We start from the raw sequence: 16,962 nt of genomic DNA, 5'->3' as shown, positions 1-16,962 counted from the left end.
CCTGGAGCCTGCTTCCGATTCTGTGTCTCCCTCTCTCTCTGCCCCTCCCCCATTCATGCTCTGTCTCTCTCTGTCTCAAAAATAAATAAACATTAAAAAAAAAAGAGATTTTGAAGATATTGTCTTTTTTCCATTGGGTATTCTTTCCTGTTTTGTCAAAAATTTGTTGACCATATAGTTGTGGTTCATTTCTGAGTTTTCTATCATGTTCCACTGATATCTGTGTCTGATTTTGTGCCAGTACCATACTGTCTTGATCACTACAGCTTTTCACATTTTTTTAATGTTTATTTTATTTTTGAGAGAGACAGAGGGTGAGCGCAGGGGTTCAGAGAGAGGGAGACACAGAATTCAAAGCAGGCTCCAGGCTCTGAGCCATCAGCACAGAGTCTGATGTGGGACTTTAACCCGTGAACCATGAGATCATGACTGGAGCCGAAGTCGGATGCTTAACAGACTGAACAAACTAGGCGCTGCTACAGCTTTCTAATATAACTTGAAGTCTGAAATTTTAATGCTCCCTGCTTTGCTTTGTTTTCCAAGATTGCTTTGGTTTCTTAAATTCCACATATGAGTGAAATCATATGATATTTTTCTTTCTCTGATTAACTTATTTCACTTGGCATAATACATTCTTTCTCCATCCAGGTCATTGAAAATGGCAAGATTTTTTCTTTTTGATGAACATAAGGGAAGGGAAGGAAAAAGAGAAGAGAGGGAAACAAACCCAAGAAACTTTTAATGAGAGAACAAACTGAGGGTTGATGGAGGTAGGTGAGTGGGAGATGGGCTAAATACCTGATGGATATTAGGGTGAGTACTCGTGATGAGCCCTGTATGTTGTATGTAACTGATGAATCATTGAATTTTACCCCTGAAACCAATATTTCACTCTATATTAAATAACTAAAATTTAAAAAAAGAAAGATGGCGTTGGCTATTTGGGGTCTTCTGTGGTTTCATGCAAATTTAGGACTGTTATTTCTAGCTCTATGAAAAATGCTGGTGGTTTTGATAGGGATTGCATTGAATGTGTAGATTGCTTTGGGTAGTATACACATTTTAACAACATTTATTCTTCCAGGCCATGAGCATGGAATGTTTTTCCATTTCTTTGTGTCACCTTCAATTTCATAAAGTCTAAATATCCCTTTTCAGTTACAGCAATGTGTCTCTTAATGCTATACTTTTAATAAATTTCCAATGTCTAATTATTTCATTGTAACTGGCAATTAAGTATAGCTATACCACAGAGGTGCACTAAGAGTAAGCAAAAATGTTACTACTATAATCTTGTATCCTATCCAGCATCAATTTTTAATCCATTATTAACATTTCAACATGATCCCATTTAGAATGTTCTGTGTCTTAGCAAAAACATGACCACAGATTAAAATTAATTGAAGATATTGTCAATTACTCTGAATGCGTTAAGAGGTATATAATTTTTTGTTATTAAAGTTACATATGCACATTGTAAAAATTTCCAACAACATAAAAGAGTATAAAATTGTAATTAGATGTCCCCTCCTCTCATATACAAAAATATATTTTATACTGATAAGTAATGAGACATTTTGTGGCCAAACAACCTAAATAGTACAATTTCTTTGATGTGTATGAACAAGATTACTTTGAAATGATATCATATTACACTCTATGAAGATGAAAAAAAGGGGGCTTAATCAACTGGTGACTGATAATGCCCAGAATAGATATACATAAGCTTCCTAAGTTGCTTGGTCATTTATATACCTGAACCCAGTAAAGATTCCTTGTATTTCTCTATTTACAAACATTTTAAATTACTGGAAAGAGAAATATGACTTTAGAGAGTAAAATTTAATGTAAAATGTATATTGAAGTTTTTAAAAATCCCTATAAAACATTTAATTTTGTATAGTCAACAGCAAAAAAATCATTTACAAAAGAATCAAACATATTAATTACATTAGTTTAATTCTTATCGGCTTCTTGGTGATTCATTAAGAATCCTACTGGTTTATTAATCAAAAAGAAATAGAATTCAGTATTCCCCAGATTTTATTTCCATTTCCTGGTTTTATTTTCATGCCTTTTCCTTTTCTTGTTTCTTCTCAAGATAACTATAAAACATTTTTATATACTTACATTTTTGTATTTGTGAGGTTGTTTTCAGTTGTAAAAGTAATGATCTCACTCCACCTCATGTTTTCTCATTCTATTTGAGTAATCTTAAAGCAATCAAATTTACAAAAATTGTAGGATATACGGAATTATTGGATAAGTAAAATTATGATTGATAATTTAAAAAGTTGCTCTGTTTGACTAAGCTTCCTGTAAATATTGATAAGTGAGAATAACTAGTGGAGAAAAAGTACCAGTTACCTGAAAGACACCGAAGTCCATTTTTGTGTGGTTACTCCTCTCCTTGATATTTAAATGACTTGTTTTACCTATCATTCCATGTTTGATGAGAGACTGAGCATCTTTAACCTTCTTCCCCAATGTTACAGGTGAATTGCACCCCCCCCCAAATTCATATATTGAATCTCTAACCATCAGTACCTCAGAATGTGACTGTGTTTGGAGATAATACCTTTAAAGAGTTAACTAAAATGAGACTGTTAAGGTAGCCCCAATACAATCTGACTAGTGTCTTTATAAGAAAAGCAAATTTGGACACAATTAAAGACACCTGGGATTCAGCACGGACAGAAGGCCTTAAGGGGACATAGCAAGAAAGTGGATATCTGGAAGCCAAGCAAAGGCCTTGAAAGAAATCAAACCTGCTTATACCTTGGTCTTGGACTTATAGGCTCTAGAACTGTGAGAAAATATATTTATATTGTTTAATACATCCTGTCAGTGATACTTTTTATTTTATAGAAACAGTAGGAAACTAATATTCTCACTATTTCTAGGGTCAAAAATTTGCAGCTCAAAAAACAATTTAGAATATTAGACATCTCTGTTCCTAAATCCCTTGGCCATTGCCACCACTGGGAATTTCTTATTGTCATTTCTTCCATTATTGAGCTGGATTCTACCTCTCTGTCTACCTAACATATTTTTCACATTTCTTTTCTCCATTTGGCTGGCATCTCATTCCCACTCTTGGGCTGTGCCTAGAAATTAACAACAACCCCAATTCATTATGCAAAGCAATTTATCTCTCTAGCACTGTCCTTCTGCCATTTGTTTTACTGTAATGCGTTTCTGCTCCAGGAAGGATGCTCATTTCAGTCACTCTAATAAACAAAGAAAGGATTCCAGATGTACTCTCCACCAATAAATGAATAAATTAATGAATGAATGAATAAATAAGTTTCTGATGTCATAGTGTATCAAATACATAAGCAAAACTCATGACAACTACTATGAAAGAACAGGAAAGTATGCCTAGAGAGTTATGTGATTTATTAAAGATATTATTCTTCAACAACAGCTCAACAGGATGAACTGATTTAGAATGGTTTATTTTAGAAATTCCTTTGAGGAAGTGACTTTTAAGCTTAAACCTAAAGGATACTTATGATTTATCCAAGTGAAAAATTGTCAATATACTCGTCCAAGAATAGGAAAACAAATCTGGGAAATCTCTGGTATTTGTTTTATTTAAGGGACTGAAGTCAGTGTGGTTGAAATTCAGTGAACTAGGAGTAGAGTCAATCAAGGTGATGCTAGAAAAGAGTATGTATTAGGCAGGGCATCTGGGATGCACATTACTTCTCTTTTCTGAACATGATTGAAGTCAATTTCAAAACTTTTGTTTTTAGTGACCTATGTGACCTTTCATCACCTGTGAAAGATGATCTTGAATGGCTCCTTACTGGTTTGATTGTCCCACAGAAACATTTTGTGTTTTGCCCTGATAGGCGAACCACATCAGTAAGACTTCGTTAATCATAGCAAATTTTGGTGTTTCCAAACTTCATCCTGAGTGTACTGGAAAGCCTTTCAAATATGATGATCAATATCCCAAGATGTCTCTCTTAGCATAGTTTCTATTTTCTTTACCAACTAATCCATTTCCTCTAGAAAGCTCCAATTCATCATGTTCTTAAGAGAAATGTGTCCAAGTGTGGTCTGACCATAACAGAGTGGATTTGGAATACAATGTTCCTTTTCTTTACTTCAAACTATTAATAATTTACCTAAGATTACAGAGGCTATTCTTTTCAATAACATTCAACTATTGAATTGAATAATCATAGACATCCAGAATTTCCAGGAACCACTGAAATATTTTACTCCAGTTACCTAAGTTTGCTGATGAATAAACTGAAGCTCAGAGAATGAATTTATAATAAAATCCTGAAGTAATTTTCATACTGATATAAAAAATTTCCCTGTGTTTTCTAATTTTTCAATTAGAAGTACATATTAAGTCTCTTTTTGGTAGATGTGTTCATTTTTTTCCAGCCTGTTAAAATATTTTTGCATATTAAATGATTCAAACAATGTGTCTGACCACCCTCTAAACTTCATTGCATATGTGATAACCATGCCTGTCCCTAGTCAATATTTCACAAAAACATATAGTGTAGTATTTGTTTCAGGAGTAGAACCCAGTGATTCATCATTTACTTAATAGCACCCATTATTCATCCTAACAAATGTCCTCCTTAATGCCCATCCCTTATTTAGCCCATATCTCCACCTACCTCCCCTCCAGCAACCCTCGGTTTGTTCTCTGTATTTAAGAGTCTCTTATGGTTTGCCTATCTCTTTGTTTTTATCTTATTTTTCCTTCTTTTCCCCTATGTTCATGTGTTGTGTTTCTTAAATTCTAGATATGAGTGAAATCATATGGTATCTTTCTTTCTTTGACTTTTTTCACTTAGCATAATACACCCTAGTTCCATCCACGTTGTTGCAAAAGGAATACTCCATTTTACATATATATTTCATATTATCTTCACATATTTTTTCATTTGATGTCTTTCCATAATTTGGTTATTGTGGATAGCCCTGCTATAAACATTAGGGTGCATGTGCCTAACAGAAACAGCCCTTTTGTATCCTTTGGATAAGTACCTAGTAATGCAATTGCATAAAGTAGTTCTATTTTTAATTTTTTTGAGAAACATCCATACTGTTTTCTAGAGAGGATGCACAAGTTTGCATTCTCACCAACACTGCAAAAAGGTTCCCCTTTCTCTACATCTTCACCAACATCTGTTGTTTGCTGAGCTGTTAATCTTAGCCATTCTGACAGGTGTGAGGTGGTATCTCATTTTGGCTTTGATGTATATTTCCCTGATAATGAGTGATGTTAGGCATCATCACTGATGATGAGTGTCTGTTAGCCATCTGGATTTCTTCTTTGGAAAACTGTCTATTCATGTCCTCTTCCCATTTCTTCACTGGATTATTTGTTTTCTTGTGTTGAGTTTAACAGGTTCTTTATAGATTTTGGATAATAACCCTTTATCTGATATGTCATTTGCAAATACCTCATCACGTTCCGTTTGTTGCCTTTTAGTTTTGTTCATTGTTACCTTTGATGTGCAGAGGTTTTCATCGTGATGGGGTCCTAAGAGTTCAGTTTTGCTTTGGATTCCCTTGCCTCCTTGTCTAGTAAGTATTTGCTGCAGCCAACGTCAAATAGGTTGGTGCCTGTTTTATCCTGTAGGATTTTGATGGTATCATACCTCACAATTAGGTTTTTCATCCATTTTGGATTTATTTTTTAGTACGGTGTAAGAAAGTGGTCCAGTTTCATTCTCCTGCATGTCACTGTCCAGTTGTCCCAGCACCATTTGCTGAAAAGACTGTCTTTTATCCATTGCTTACTCTTTCCTACCTCGTCAAAGATTAGTTGGCCATACATTTGTAGGTCCACTTCTGGATTCTCTATTCCATTCCATTAATCTATAGGCCTGTTTTTGCCAATACCATATTGTCTTGATGATTATAGCTTTGTAATGCACCTTAACGTCTAAAATTGTGATGCCTCTAACTTTTCTTTTCTTTTCCAATATTACTTTGGCTATTCGGGTCATTCTGGTTCCATACAAATTTTAAGATTGCTTGTTGTAGCTCTGTGAAGAATGCTGGTACAATTTTTATAGGGGTTGCATTGAATGTGTAGATTACTTTGAGTAGTATCAACATTGTAACAATGTTCTTCTAATCCATGACCATGGAATGTTTTTCCACTTATTTGTGTCTTTTTAAATTTCTACTATAAGCTTTCTATAGTTTTCAGGGTACATATCGTTTACTTCTTCGGATAGGTTTATTCCTAGGTATCTTATGTTTTTTGGTGAAATTGTAAATGGGATCCATTCCTTTATATCTCTTGGTGCTGCTTCATTCTTGTTGTATAGAAATGCTGCAATGTTTATTATTTCTCTTCTGCTGGCTTTTGGCTTTATGTGCTGCTCCTTTCTAATTCCTTTAGGTGTGGACTTAGGTTGTGTATTTGAGACCTTTCTTGATTCTTGAGATAGGCTTAAATTGCCTATTTACTTTCCTCTTAGGGCTTCCTTTTCTGTATTCCAAAGAGTTTAGACTGTCTTGTAGTTCTTTTCACTTGCTTCCATGTGTTTTTTAAATTCTAATTTAATTTCCTGGTTAGTCCATTCATTCTTTAGTATGATATTCTTTATACTCCTTGTATTTGATGCTTTTACAAATTTTTTGCTGTGGTTGATTTGAAGTTTTATAGCATTATGATTGGAAAATATGCATAGTATGAACTTCATTTTTTTGTACACTTGAGGGCTGATTTGTGACTCAGTATGTGATCTATCCTGGAGAATGTTCTATGTTCACTGGAGAAGAATGTGTACTCTGCTGCTTTAGGATAAAATATTGTGAATGTATCTGTTAAGTCAATCTTGTGCAGTGTGTCATTCAAAGCCATTGTTTCCTTGTTGGCTTTTTGCTTAGATGGTGTGTCCATTGTTGTAAGTGGGGTATTAAAGTCTCCTACTATTATGGTATCGTTTTCTATGAGTTTCTTTATGTTTGTGAATAACTGATGTATATATTTGGTTGCCTCCACATTGGAGCATAACTATTTATAATTGTTAGATCTTCTTGATGAATAAACCTTTTAATTATGATATAATGCCTTTTTCATCATTTGTTACAGTCTTTGTATTAAAATCTATTTTGTCTGATATAAATATGGCTACTTCTGTTTTGTTTTGTTTTGTTTTGTTTTGTTTTTGACCTCCATTAGTTTGATAGATGGTTCTCCATCCCCTTGATTTCAATCTGGAGGTGTCCTCAGGTCCAAATGTGTCTTTGGAAGACAGCATACAGATGGGTCTTGATTTTTTTTTAATCCATTCTTATACCCTATCTTTTTGATTGGAACATTTAGTTCATTCATATTCAGGGCAATCAATGAAGGATATGAATTTAGTGCCATTATGTTACTTGTAGATTTTGTGTTTCTGGTGATGTTCTCTGGTTCTTTGTAGTCTTTGTTGCCTTGGTCTTTTTTTCCACCACTCAGAGAGTCCCCCTTAAAAGTTGTTGCAAGACTCCTTTAGTGGTCACAAACTCCTTTAGATTTTGTTTGTCTGAGAAACTCTTTATCTCTCCTTCTATTCCAAATGCCAGCCTTGATCGATAAAGGATTCTTGGATACCAAATTTTCCTACTCAGCCCATTAAATATTCCCTTATACTCCTTTCTGTCCTGGCAAGTTTCAGTAGACAGGTTTTCTACTTACCTTATGTGTCCACCCTTGTAGCTTAAGGAACTTTTGTCCCTAGCCTCTTTCAGAATTCTCTTTCTCCTTATATTCTTGCAAGTTCACTATGATATGTCATGGTGTTGAATTGTTTTTGTTGATTGCGAAGGGAGTTATCTGCCTCTTGTATTTTGGATACCTATTTCCTTCTTCAGATAAGGGAATTCTCAACTACATTTTTTCCCCAAATAAAACTTCTGCCTTCTTTTCTCATTCTTTTTTGTCTCTTGACTCCTATGTTATGGATATTTTTTCATCTCATGGAATCACTTAGTCTTCTAAGTCTCCCCTTGTGACCTAGTAATTTCCTTTCCCTCTTTTTTTCAGCTTATTTTCCACAATTTTATCTTTTACTTCACCTATTCTATTCTCTGCTTCTTCAATCCTCACTGTTACTGTATCAAGTTTGTTTTGCATCTCAGTGATAGCCTTTTTTAAATTCATCCTGACTAGTTCTTACGTCTTTGATTTCTGCAGCAATATATTCTCTGCTGTCTTCTATGCATTTCTCAAGCCCATTCTGTAGTGTTATGACTGTTGTTCTACATACTTGTTCAAATATATTGTTGTATCTCTTTTGACCAAATCTCTGGTTAATTTCTTCTTGACATTTCTTTTGGGGAGAATACCTTCATTTTCTCTTTTGCATGTTTCAAAAGCTTGTTATGTCCTACACCTGAGAGTACTACTATATATAAATTTACATCCAAGTTAGCATATAGTGCAACAACTATTTCAGGGGTAGATCTCAGGGGCATTATTTCCATTATGTTTCTTGTAGATTTGGAGTTCCTGGTGGTGTTCTATGGTCCTTTATAGTTTATAGTCTTTGTTGCTTTTTTTTTTTTTCATCTTTTCTTCCCTCAAAGAGTCCCCCTTAAAATTTCTTGCAGGGCTGGTTTAGTGGTCAGGAACTCCTTTAATTTTTGTTTGCTGGGGAAGCTTTTAATCTCTCCTTCTTTTTTGAATGACAGCCTTGTTGGATAAAGAATTCTTGGCTGCATATTTTTCTGATTCAGCACATTGAATTTATCCTGCCATTCCTTTCTGGCCTGCCAAGTTTCTGCGGGTAGGTCTGCTGCAAACCTGATCTGTCTTCCCTTGTAGGTTAAGGACTTTTTCTCCCTTGTTGCTTTCATGATTCTTTCTTTCCTTTGACTATTATATGCCTTGTTGACGGTTGGTTTTTGTTAAATCCTATCGGAGTTGTCTATGCTTCCTGTATTTTGATGTCTGTTTCTTTCCCCAGGTTAGGAAAGTTTTCTGCTATGATTTGTTCACATAACCCTTCTACCCCTTTTTGTCTCTTTTCATCTTCTGGGACCCCTATGATTCTGATGTTGTTCCTTTTTAATGAGTCACTGATTTCTCTAATTCTTACATCATGCTTTTTTTCCTTAGTATCCCTATTTTTTCCTGCTTCATTATTCTCCATAAGTTTGTCCTCTATATCATCGATTCTCTGCTCTGCCTCATCCTTCCTTGCTGCCATGGCATCCATTTGATATTGCAGCTCATTTATATTATTTTTTATTTCACTCTGACTAGCTTTTACTTCTTTTATATCTGCAAAAAGCAATTCTAATCTATTTCAACTCTAGATAGTATTCTTATTATTGTGATTCTAAATTCTAATTCAGACATCTTGCTTTATATCTATGTTAGTTAAGTCCCTGGCTGTCATTTTTTTCCTGCTCTTCTTTTCGGCTGAATTCCTTTGCTTCATTATTTTGAAGGGAGAAAAGTCATGAGGTTAAAAAAATTTAATTAAAATTAAAAAGGATTAAATTTATAAAATTAGGAACCACAATCAAATAAATGATGCTAGATCCTAGGTGTGTTTTGGTGGGCATTGAAAGGGGCTTGATAGATTAGAGAACAAATGGGGAAAGAAAGGAAAGAAAAAAGGAAATGTTTTGAAAATTTGAAAAAAATGAATACACTGTAGAGAATAAAATGAAATGATGGAAGTAAAATAGAATTTGAAAATATTTCCAAAAATTAAAAAATATAGGAGAAAAATTGAAGAAAAATATTTTAATAAAAATTCAAAATAAAAATAATTTTTCTATTTCTGTATTCAAGAAAAAGAAAAGAAACAAAAAAAAAAGAAAAAAAATGGGGAAAAAAAGAATATTTAATAGATGGGCCAGCAAACAGACTGAAACATGATTGAAATTACTTCCTTTTCCGCTAGAGTTCAAACAATGAAGCACTTTATAGTCTGTAAACTAAGCAGGCAGAGGGAATTGTGTTCCTGGAGAGTGAGGTTGGCCCAGTTGGGCGGGGCTTAATGTAATTGCTCTGTTCTCCACTAGATAACACTGCTTAGCTTACTTGGGTGGATTGTTGTGGTACATGTATGTGTGTATGCGCATGTGTGGGAGGGGTGAAAATGGCATCACCCAGTTACCCTGTCTCTACTATTGGAAGTCTGTGCTCTCCCCAACCAGCAATCGCTCAACTGCCTTTTGTGTCTTGCTTCTGTCCACTCCCCGCTTTTACACTGTCCGTGACCAATCCCCAGGCAGAATCTCCCTCCTGAGATTTGTCTCAGATGCGGCTGTTTTTCTTAACCCCTTACTTCTGAGGGACTATGGCTGTGACCTGTTCTGACCCTCTGTGGGAGGGTCTCACTGAGCAATGGCCAGGTGCCAGCCACCCCCAGGAACATTTGTGGGATCATGCTGCTGCTGATGCCTAGAGATTAGGCTTGGTGCCAGCCCATCCCAGAAAAACTTCATGTGATCGTGTAGCAGCAGCATTTCAGGAATTATGGAAAATCACAACACACATCTGGAATCAGGCTTCACCCTTAATGACCTTGTTCCAGCACCAGCAAATATGGTTGTTCTCCTGGGTCTACTGGGGCCTTTACCTTTGGGGGAGCCACACAGCCTCTACCAAATATCTTCCCAGCAGGGAAACGACCTCTCCTTGTGTGCCCTGAAGTCCCCCAGGGGATTTCACTCTGTTCCTGGGGATTTGCCCTTCCCACCTGAGCTCCATCAGTTATTGAGCTGTGCAGTTTCAGACTCTGTGCTCCCCCTGTTTATAGGAGAAGGAATCTAAACCCTCTCCTTTCTCCTTTCTCCCTTTTATTTCAGTTCCTCCAGCTGTTTCCACTTTTACACTTTCTCTCCAGCTGTTTTGGTTGGGGGGGGCGGTGCTGATAGGGAAAAATCTTTTGTAATATGGCCAACAGGACTGGTAGATAAATTCCAGTCCCTGCCTGAAGACTCCCTTTCTGGGTTCTTGTTACCACCTTTTCTTGCCTCTGGCACCAAATTACTACTAATGAGGAATGCAGAAGTAACAGACTATAAATTGTCCCCTCTGTTGATGTTCTGGGCTCAGACCTCTAGAGAATGATCTCCTCTGAGCCACTGGTGTAAAATAAAATGCCTGCTTTCCAATATCTCTGAGTGCTGCTTAGTTCTTCTGGTGGGTGATCCAGACCAGTTTCCATAACAGTGCTTTTCCCGTATTCTCCCCCTGTCTCCATCCTCTCTCCACATGCAAAAACAGCTCCCTGTCCTCCGTGGCTTCTCTCTTCCCCAGTTCACCTCTCCGCGCCATGTACCTGTGACTTCTGTGGTTCAGATTGTTGTGTTATTCCTTAAATCAGTTTTCCAGGTGTGCAGGAGAGTTTGGTGTTCATCTGGCTGTATTTCATGGACGTGAGACACAAAAAACTTCAATGTTGTTCACCATCTTGGCTCCTCCTCAAGAGTACTACTATTAAAAAGGGGTCATACACTGTCCAGGGCCTGACACTCCAGGAAGTGTTTCTGGTGTATGCTGTTTGCACTCTGTTGTTGTGCTTACCTGCTCATTCCAACTAGTCAGCTTTCTGCAGAGCTCCTCCTTGCTTACAGTGGTGAAGTGTTTGGACCTTTAAATAGCTGTGCTTTGATTTATTTGTTTAAGTAACACTGGGGAAAAAACAAGGGAGCTTGATCTCATAAAAATAGAAAGAACCATAATAAAAAATAATCAAAGGCTGATTCTGGGGGTGGAGGGGAGAGAGAGAAAAACTGCAGAAGAAAAGAGAAAAGAAGGGAAAAAAGAGAATAAAAATAAAAAGAATAAAAAAGGCTGATGCACACACACACACACACACACACACACACACACACACACAGAAGATAAAAAGAAATGACAAAAGCAAATCAGAAAATATAAACCCGATTCCCAAAAATAAAAGGAACAAAGAGCTAAAGAAGAATTTTTAAAAAGTTGTTTGTTGGTGCCTGGGGATGGTGGCAGTGCTAATCTAGAGGACAGACCAGCTGTGGTGGCTCAGTGTCTGTCTTTCACCAGTAAATTAGCAGTTCCCACAAAAGAAGGACAGGTTGGTGTATGTGGGTCTTGCTTCCACTGGGGCTGCTGTTGCTCTCTTAAGTCTCACGTGTTGGTGTTGGCAGCAAAATGGCACCACCCCAATCTCTTGTCCTAAGACTGGGGATCTCTATTCCCACTGTTCAAGCAGTCTTCACGGATTAGTGAGGGAAGCCAGGTTGCCTTCTCTTGAATTTTTTTTCTTTTGCATCTGGCTGTGAGTTAGAGCCCAAAGTCTTAAAGGGACCAGAATTTGGCATATGACTGGGATTCAAACCCAAAGTCTTAAAGGACCCAGCACAGCATGGTTCCATTCCCATCCTCTGGAGTAGAGCCTCTCTACCTGCTGATGAAAGGCCTTTGGCGCCTTCAGGGTTTTGTGTCCTTGGGGAGGCAAAAAACCCTCTTCCAAAATTATTCCAGGAAAGTGACTGTTCTCTCCCATTGTGCCCCAGAGATTGCTACACCATATTATGCACTCTTGGGCCAGCTCCCTCCTCCCCAGGAACTCATGACATGGTTCTGCTCTGGAGAAAGTCATGCACTTCCACAACCTCAGAGTTTCAGTTCTAAAAGCTGTTTTTTAAAAAAAGAACTGGGGCACTCAATATTCCTCACTTCTTAGTCTGTGGTCCAGAGAGGTTTTCCTCTTGTGCTAACTCAATACCACACTTTCACAACCCCTCTCTCTTTCTCTTTCTTTCTTTCCCTCCCTTCCGTGGCTCCACCATTTATCTTCCCCAATTCACATCAATGTCCCTTGTATTTATCCAAGCTGTTTCCCTTAACCTGTGGAGGTCATTCTGCCACTCCTCAGATGTATTTTCTGGGTTTTCCAAGTAAATCTGATCTCAGTACAGCTATGTTTGAGGGATAAGGAAAACCCAGGGTCCCCTACTTCATCATAACTCCTCTTGATACATTAATCCTTTGTCTACTTACTCAACTAGTTAAAGATCCCTATGTGTCTTATTGAGTTGACTATGCATGTTATCCACCAAATTGGCTATTTTTTCACTGTATTCCACACTACAGTCCTTTCTATTCAGTGTTATTGCACATTCAACTTGCTTAGGTTGAAATAATTTTACTCACCCATTAATATTTCTTTATCCTTTAATTCCCAGATTTCTTCCATGCAGATTACCTAAATGATTTCAATCTGCAGTGATTTCTTTCTTTTTTTAAATATAATTTATTGTCAAATTGGCTAACATACAGTGTGTAAAGTGTGCTCTTAGTTTTGGGGGTAGATTCCCATTGTTCATTGCTTATATACAACATCCAGTGCTCATCCCAACAAGTGCCCTGCTCAATGCCGATCACCCATTTTACCCTACCCCCCATGCTTCATCAACCCTCAGTTTTTTCTCTGTATTTAAGAGTCTCTTATTATTTGCCTTCTTCTCTCTCTGTAACTATTTTTTTTCCATTCCCTTCCCCCATGGTCTTCTGTTCGGTTTCTCAAGAGCCACATATCAGTGAAAATGTATGATATCTATCCTTCTCTGACTGACTTATTTCACTCAGCATAATACCTTCTAGTTCCCTCCACATTGCTGCAAATGGCATGATTTCATTATTTCCCATTGCCAAGTAGTATTCCATTGAAAATATAAACCACATCTTTATCCATTCCTCAGTTGATGGACATTTAGGTTCTTTCCATAATTTGGCTATTGTTGAAAGTACTGCTATAAGCATGGGGGCACATGTGCCACTATGAATCAGCACTCCTGTATCCTTTGGATATATTTCTAGTAGTGATATGGCTGGGTTGTAGGGAAGTTTTATTGTTAAATTTTGAGGAGCCTCCACACTGGCTTCCAGAGTGGCTGCAGCAGTTTACATTCCCACCACAGTGCAATAGGGTTCCTGTTTTTCCACATCCTCACCAGCCTCTGTAGTTTCCTGATTTGTTCATTTTAGCCACTCTGACCCATGTAAGGTGATATCTCATTGTAGTTCTGATTTGTATTTCCCTGATAATGAATTATGTTGAGCATCTTTTCAAGTGCCTATTGGCCATCTGGATGTCTTTGCAAAAATGACTATTCATGTATTTTTCCCATTCCTTCACTGGATTATTTGTTTTTCAGGTGTTGAGTTTGGTATGTTCTTTATAGATTTTGGATACTAACCCTTTATCTAATATGTCCTTTGCCAATATCTTTTCCCATTCGGTCAGTTGCCTTTTAGTTTTGTTAATTGTTTCCTTTGCAGTACAGAAGTTTTTATCTTGATGAGGTCCCAATAGTTCATTTTTTTTATTTTAATTCCCTTGCCTTTGAAGATGTGTCAGGCATAAAATTGCTGCGGATGAGATCAAAGATGTTGTTTCCTGCTTTCTCCTCTAGGATTTTGATGGTTTCCGTCTCACATTTAGGTCTCTCATTCATTTTGATTTTATTTTAGGGTATGGTGTAATAAGTGATCTAATTTCATTCTTCTGCGTGTTGCTGTCCAGTTCACCCCACAGCATTTGCTAAAGAGGCTGTCTTATTTCCCCTGGATATTCTTTTCCTGCTCTGCCAAAGATTACATGGCCATACATTTGTGGTTCCAATTCCGGGTTCTCTATCCTATTCCAGTGGTCTATGTGTCTGTTTTGGTGCCAATACCACACTGCCTTGGTGATTACAGCTTTGTAGTAGAGGCTAGAGTCTGAGATTGTGATGCTTCCCATTTTGGTTTTATTCTTCAATATTGCTTTGGTTATTCATAGTCTTTTGTGGTTCCATACAAATTTTAGGATTGTTTGTTCTAGGTTTGAGAAGAATGCCAGTGCAACTTTGATTGTAATTGCGTTCAATGTGTAGATTGCTTTGGGAAGTATTGATATGTTAAAAATATTTATTCTTCCAATCCATGAGGATGGAATATTTTTCCATTTCTTTGTGTCTTCTTAAATTTCTTTCATAAGTTTTCTATAGTTTTTAGCACACAGAATTTTACATATTTCATTAGGTTTATTCCTATGTATTTTATGGTTCTTGGTGCAATTGTAAATAGGATCACTTTCTTGATTTTCCATTCTGTTGCTTCATTATTGGTGTATATAAATGCAACCAATTTCTGTACTCTGATTTTGTACCCTGTGACTCTCCTGAATTCATGAATCAGTTCTAGCAGCCTTTTGGTGGAGTCTGTAGGGTTTTCCATGTAGAGTATCATGACATCTATGAAAAATGAAAGTTTGACTTCTTCTTTGCCAATTTGGATGAACTTTATTTCATTTTGTTGTCTGATTGCTGATGCTAGGATTTCCAACAGTGTGTTAAACGACAGTGGTGAGAGTGTACATCCCTGTCCTTTTCCTGATCTCAGGGGAAAGCTCTAAGTTTTTCCCCATTAAGGATGATTTTAGCTGTGGGCTTTTCATATATGGATTTTATGATGTTGAAGTACATTAATTCTATTCAGACATTCTTGAGGGGTTTTATTAAGAAAGCATGCTGTATTTTGTCAAATGCTTTTTCTGCATCTATTGACAGGATCATACGGTTCTTATCCTTTCTTTTATTAGGTGATGCATCACAATGATTTATTTGTGAATACTGAACCAACCCTGTAGCCCAGGGATGAATCCCACTTGATCATGGTGAATAATTTTTTTATATGTTGTTGAATTTCATTGGCTAGTAACTTGTTGAGAATTTTTGCATCCATGTTCATCAGGGATATTGGACTATAACTCTCCTTTCTTTGTGGGGTCTCTGTCTGGTTTGGGAATCATGGTAATGTTGGCTTCATAGAATGAGTCTGGATGTTTTTCTTCCTTCCTTTTTTTTTTTTTTTTTTTTTTTTTTTTTTTTTAACAGCTTGAGAAGGATAGGTGTTAACTCTTTCTTAAAATCTGGTAGAATTCCCCTGGAAAGCCTTCTGGTCCAGGACTCTTATTTGTTGGGAGATTTTTGATAACTGATTCAATTTCCTCACTAGTTATGGGTCTGTTCAAATTTTCTATTTCTTCCCATTTGAGTTTTGGTAGTGTGTGCGTGTCTAGGAATTTGTCCATTTCTTCCAGGTTATCCAGTTGTTGGCATATAATTTTTCATAGTATTCTCTGATAATTACTTGTATTTATGTGGGATTGGTTGTGATAAATCCATTTTCATTCATGATTTTATCTATTTGAGTCATCTCCCTTTTCTATTTGAGAAGTCTGGCTAGCGGTTTATCAATTTTGTGTATTTTTTCAAAAAAACACACTTAGTTACATTGATCTGTAGTTACTATAGTTACTCTTTCTTTCTTTCTTTTTGGATTCTATATAGTTTATTTCTGCTCTGATCTTTATTATGTCTTTTCTTCTGCTGGATTTTAGATTTCTTTATTGTTCTTCTTCTAGTTTATTTAGGTGTGCTATTAGATTTTACATTTGGGGGGCGCCTGGGTCGTTCAGTCAGTTAAGCGTCTGACTTCGGCTCAGGTCATGATCTCACAGCTTGTGAGTTTGAGCCCTGCATTGGGCTCTGTGCTGACAGCTCGGAGCCTGGAGCCTGCTTCGGGTTTTGTGTTTCCCTCTCTCTGCCCCTACCCCGCTCACACTCTGTCTCTCTCTCTCAAAAAAAAAATAAACATTAAAAAAGTTAAAAAAATATTTTATATTTGGCATTTTTCTGGATTTTTTGAGATAGGCCTGGATTGCAGTGTTTTTTTCCTCATAGGATTACCTTTGATGCATCCCAAAGGGTTTGAACTGTTGTGTTTTCATTTTAATTTGTATATATATATATATTTGCTAAGATACATCACATACTGGGTTACAATACAGTCCTCAAACAACATAAAAGAATTGAGATCATACCATGCAAACTTTCAGATCACAGTGCTATGAAACTTGAAATCAAAGAACACCCTACTAAAGAATGAGGGGGTGAACCAGGCAATTAAAGAAGAAATAACGATATATATATATATATATA

This window comes from Herpailurus yagouaroundi, unplaced genomic scaffold, assembly GCF_014898765.1.
Source record: "Herpailurus yagouaroundi ecotype Mexico unplaced genomic scaffold, PumYag 67555, whole genome shotgun sequence".
Classification (NCBI taxonomy): domain Eukaryota; kingdom Metazoa; phylum Chordata; class Mammalia; order Carnivora; family Felidae; genus Herpailurus; species Herpailurus yagouaroundi.
This window is presented reverse-complemented; position numbering follows the sequence as displayed.